Source organism: Mizuhopecten yessoensis, unplaced genomic scaffold (genome assembly GCF_002113885.1).
Source record: "Mizuhopecten yessoensis strain PY_sf001 unplaced genomic scaffold, ASM211388v2 scaffold6029, whole genome shotgun sequence".
In the NCBI taxonomy this organism is placed as follows: Eukaryota; Metazoa; Mollusca; class Bivalvia; order Pectinida; family Pectinidae; genus Mizuhopecten; species Mizuhopecten yessoensis.
The window spans coordinates 118,947-125,186 of NW_018406344.1; positions in this window are offsets into that span (position 1 = coordinate 118,947).

The following is a 6,240-nucleotide window of genomic DNA, read 5'->3' on the forward strand; positions in this document are numbered from 1 at the left end:
ACCCAGCCTATATTCCCTTGTCACACAAATATACGTACGTACGGGATAGTGACCGACCCAGCCTATATTACCTTGACACACAGATATACGTACGCACGGGATAGTGACCGACCCAGCCTATATTACCTTGTCACTCAAAGATACGTACGCACGGGATAGTGACCGACCCAGCCTATATTACCCTGTCACACAAAGATACGTACGTACGGGATAGTGACCGACCAAGCCTATATTACCTTGTCACACAGATATACGTACGTACGGGATAGTGACCGACCCAGCCTATTTTACCCTGTCACACAAAGATACGTACGTACGGGATAGTGATCGACCCAGCCTACACTACCTTGTCACACAGAGATACGTACGTACGGGATAGTGACCGACCCAGCCTATATTACCTTGTCACACAGATATACGTACGTACGGGATAGTGACCGACCCAGCCTATATTACCCTGTCACACAGAGATACGTACGTACGGGATAGTGACCGACCCAGCCTATATTACCTTGTCACACAGATATACGTACGTACGGGATAGTGACCGACCCAGCCTACACTACCCTGTCACACAGATATACGTACGTACGGGATAGTGACCGACCCAGCCTACACTACCCTGTCACACAGAGATACGTACGTACGGGATAGTGACCGACCCAGCCTATATTACCTTGTCACACAAAGATACGTACGTACGGGATAATGACCGACCCAGCCTACACTACCTTGTCACACAGATATACGTACGTACGGGATAGTGACCGACCCAGCCTATATTACCCTGTCACACAGAGATACGTACGTACGGGATAGTGACCGACCCAGCCTATATTACCTTGTCACACAGATATACGTACGTACGGGATAGTGACCGACCCAGCCTACACTACCCTGTCACACAGAGATACGTACGTACGGGATAGTGACCGACCCAGCCTATATAACCCTCTCACACAAAGATACGTACGTACGGGATAGTGACCGACCCAGCCTATATTACCTTGTCACACAGATATACGTACGTACGGGATAGTGACCGACCCAGCCTACACTACCCTGTCACACAGAGATACGTACGTACGGGATAGTGACCGACCCAGCCTATATTACCTTGTCACACAAAGATACGTACGCACGGAATAATGACCGACCCAGCCTACACTACCTTGTCACACAGATATACGTACGTACGGGATAGTGACCGACCCAACCTATATTACCCTGTCACACAGAGATTCGTACGTACGGGATAGTGACCGACCCAGCCTATATTACCTTGTCACTCAAAGATACGTACGGACGGGATAGTGACCGACCCATCCTATATTGCCTTGTTACACAGAGATACGTACGTACGGGATAGTGACCGACCCAGCCTATATAACCCTCTCACACAAAGATACGTACGTACGGGATAGTGACCGACCCAGCCTATATCACCCTCTCACACAAAGATACGTACGTAAGGGATAGTGACCGACCCAGCCTATATTACCCTGTCACACAGAGATACGTACGTACGGAATAGTGACCGACCCAGCCTATATTACCTTGTCACGCAGATATACGTACGTACGGGATAGTGACCGACCCAACCTATATTCCCCTGTCACACAGAGATACGTACGTACGGGATAGTGACCGCCCCAGCCTATATCTCCCTCTCACACAAAGATACGTACGTAAGGGATAGTGACCGACCCAGCCTACACTACCATGTCACACAAAGATACGTACGTACGGGATAGTGCCCGCCCCAGCCTATATTCCCCTGTCACACAGAGATACGTACGTACGGGATAGTGACCGACCCAGCCTATATAACCTTGTCATACAGATATACGTATGTACGGGATAGTGACCGACCCAGCCTATATTACCCTGTCACACAGACATACGTACCTACGTGACAATGATCTCCCCAACCTCCACGATCCTGTCATGTATATTAGTACTGACCTCTCCACTCAAGCCTACGCTACTTCGGTATAATGGACTACATAGTGACCGACCCAGCCAACACTACCCTGTCACACAGAGATCCGTAGCTAAGGGATAGTGACCGACCCAACCTATACTATCCTGTCACACAGAGATGCGTACGTACGGGATAGGGACCGACCCAGCCTACACAACCCTGTCACACAGACATACGTACGTACGTGACAATGATCTACCCAACCTTCACGATCCTGTCATGTATATTAGTACTGACCTATCCACTCAAGCCTACGTTACTTCGGTATAATGGACTACTCATCACCAAATCGGTTTGACATTTCAATGAATAGAGCGGAAATCGACCCCTTTCAGGAAACAAAGACAAAAATACATTTTTCAATTTTTGATGTTGAATTGTGTCGATAGTTAACGACAATATCAGTTCATATAGAAAATCCTCCTACAGTAGATTGAGGAGCTACATGTCAACTTATTATTCCTTTAATCACGCCTCAATCTGCCCTCTATCGCTATCTTGTTTTTAACGGAATTCGCCAAAATGGAAGTGGTTGGTTTTACAATGAAGACGAGACTGTGACAAACTAATGCACTGATATGACAGGTAGTACTAAACCCCGGCCGCACAATAGACGGTGTTGACAGAAGCGATCACCCACAGATAGCAGATTCCATCGCTTTTCATACGTAGATTTCCTAGCCCTCGTGGGTTTCCATAAATCAAGTATTAAAATTGGACGGTCGGCACAACCAAGATGGTTATCAGTCTACCAATTGTTTCATGCCTTTCTGGGAATAGCGCTAGAAAATGGAATCATTTCGGCAGATAATTTGTGACAAGTTCATTCGGGACCCGTAAATATTAGATATGACAGATACTAACCCTGGGTTTACATTTCTAGCTGTCGAGTCGCTGGCATTAGTTCATTCGGCGTAAGTAATATAAACAGAATGTGGGGTCACTGCAGCGGTGGTAATGGAGAATATATCAATTCGGGTTTTATGCCTATTTTCTTGTGAAACACACTTAGGCAGTTTTTTGTGCATCAATATGTATTATTTATGAAATGTATATGGTTTAATGGGCTATAGTAATAAATCGTGTGTATTTTCCGTACCTTTTTTGCCCGGTCCATTTATACAAACTATTATTACAATATGGATTTACATAAATACAAAGCTGATGTCTTTTCCTGAGTGGCTATTCCTTAAGTGTAACACAGTAATCACTTTACTATTTGTTCACATTAATATCAGGTAAAAACAGCATTGTCATGTTTTGTTTGATAACCCGCATTACTAACAGGTGGATTCTCACCCCGATGAACCTACGCGAAAACGGCAAGTACTCTTAAAAGTCGTCCACATATTATTTTAATATAGTAAACATTTGCATAATCATTTAATAAACCAGTCTCCCACACATCACAGGTGGATTCCAATTTTTGCTAGGTAAAAGTTTGCTACCTCGCAGAAGGAGATTTGGAATGGACAGTCAAACAAATTCAAGAATCTCCTTCGAGGACCGGGATTTCCCTTACCAACCGGAAAGATAGAAAACGATCATTTCTCCCTCATTTTCCTCAAAACCAAATTAATAAAATCAATGACAGACATATGCTCTATGTAAATCAATAACGACTACTTTTATTGGGGTTTGTATGTTAACACAACTGCAGTACTATTATAATTAAATATATGTAATTTATTACACTTTACTTCGCCTATAAACTACAATGCGGTACACATATGTGTAGCTTCCGGTTCAGCACGCGCTAATGTTTCGTCTGGTAATATCCATCCGGTTTAAGACAAAAATCTTTCACCAACCGGAACTGTGGAAATCACTGTTCGTTGGATGAAGAAAATGCACTTGTCTTTGCCCACCTGGGGAAAGTCAACTCACAAGCAACATAATTCTGAAAACGTCACCATCGCGTCCAAGGTAGCGTCAACGGTTTATCGTACTGTATTATTGTCATACTAAAGGTCTTTCACACTGTATTGTTATTGTCGTGTAAATGGTTTATAACTAGTTGTATGCAGGGTTATTGTGTTAATGGTATGTCACACAGTAACACTATGCAGGGTTAGCATTGTGCAATTGGTTTTTCATACTGTAAACAGGGTCATTTATCAATTGTGTATCACATTGTATGCTGGGTTATTGTTTTAATAAGTTATCCGACGTTGAAAGGTTATTTTGCTGTTAATGATTTATTACACCGTATTTGGGGTTATTGTTCTGTAAATGGTTTATCACACTGTATATATGTATTACTATTACCAAGCTTATGGTTTATCACACTGTATATATGTATTACTACATGTATTACCAAGCTAATGGTTTATCACACGGTATACATGTATTACTATTACCAAGCTAATGGTTTATCACACTGCATATATGTATTACTACATGTATTACCAAGCTTATGGTTTATCACACTGTATACATGTATTACTATTACCAAGCTTATGGTTTATCACACTGTATATATGTATTATTACATGTATTACAAGCCTAATGGTTTATCACACTGTATATATGTATAACTACATGTATTATCAAGCTAATGGTTTACCACACTGTATATATGTATTACTATTACCAAGCTAATGGTTTAACACACTGTATACATGTATTACTATTACCAAGCTAATGGTGTAACACACTGTATACGTGTATTACTACATGTATTACCAAGCTAATGGTTTATCACACTGTATATATGTATTACTATTACCAAACTAATGGTTCACATTGTATTTAAGGTTACATGTATTATTTTTAGATTGTGGTATACAAATTTGATTCATAAATAGGAACGGTATTACGTGCGCAGGTATTTAATTTTAACAGTGCTATGGGCTTGATCAGTCACTATGACCGGAAATATGAGTTGATTAATTGATAGATGAGCGGTAGAAAATTCACGTATTTTGTTACAAATGTAAATAATATGAACGGTATTATTGACTGGGTTTGTTAATATGAACGGTATTATTGACTGGGTTTGTTAATATGAACGGTATTATTGACTGGGTTTGTTAATATGAACGGTATTATTGACTGGGTTTGTTAATATGAACGGTATTATTGACTGGGTTTGTTAATATGAACGGTATTATTGACTGGGTTTGTTAATATGAACGGTATTATTGACTGGGTTTGTTAATATGAACGGTATTATTGACTGGGTTTGTTAATATGAACGGTATTATTGACTGGGTTTGTTAATATGAACGGTATTATTGACTGGGTTTGTTAATATGAACGGTATTATTGACTGGGTTTGTTAATATGAACGGTATTATTGACTGGGTTTGTTAATATGAACGGTAGAATGTATATGGTTGATCAAAATACTATTAACTTGATTATTATTTACTTATTTATTTGATATAAACGGTAGTATTTACTTATTTATTTAATAAAAACGATAGTATTTACTTATTTATTTAATATGAACGGTAATATGGAAATGTTAACAAAATATAAATTGCACTACTTGCTTGATTAACTAATACGAACGGTTGTATTTGCCTGATTAATTAATATGAACGTTAGTATGGATTTTGTTAATTAAGATGAACGGTAATATTTACATGGTTTATTGATATGAACGGCAGTAAGGTTTTAGATAATATCAACGGTGATAGGGACTTGATTATTGAATATAAACGGTAAACTATATGATAACTTATTATTCGATGTTGTGACAACCCTGTTTCCATCATTTGTAATAAACGATCAACCTTCAAGTTCAATACAACAGGACTTCAAGGAAACACGAATCATATACATGCATGAAAGACTTGAAGAGAAAGGAATGCTTGAGTACAGGTTCGGGTGAGAAGGAGGTTGTCTGTGAGCACAGGATTGGCTAATATAAACAGAAGGTTAAGGCATAGGACATCCCAAGGAGGACAAGGACTGGGGACTTGTCCAAATAGAGGGAACAGCACAGACGAGAGAAATGGCGATAAATTCGAGAGGAAATCCTCATCTAGGAAGACGACAGAAATATGTGGGCTGTGAAGATTCTAGGAGGTATAAACACCTCTTTCCGGTGGGATACGGAGGAGTAGCAAATCTCATAAGGAAATATTGGGAGATACTAGTCTTTTCAGTTGAATTTCTTCTCGGAGTTTTTCTACGATACCTTATCCTCGACAGTTAATTCAATGCAAGATTAAAAAAGTGCTCTGAGGGACCTTTGGCAACCAGTGATTTCCCAATGCAGCCATACATAGAGACAGGACAAGGTCTGA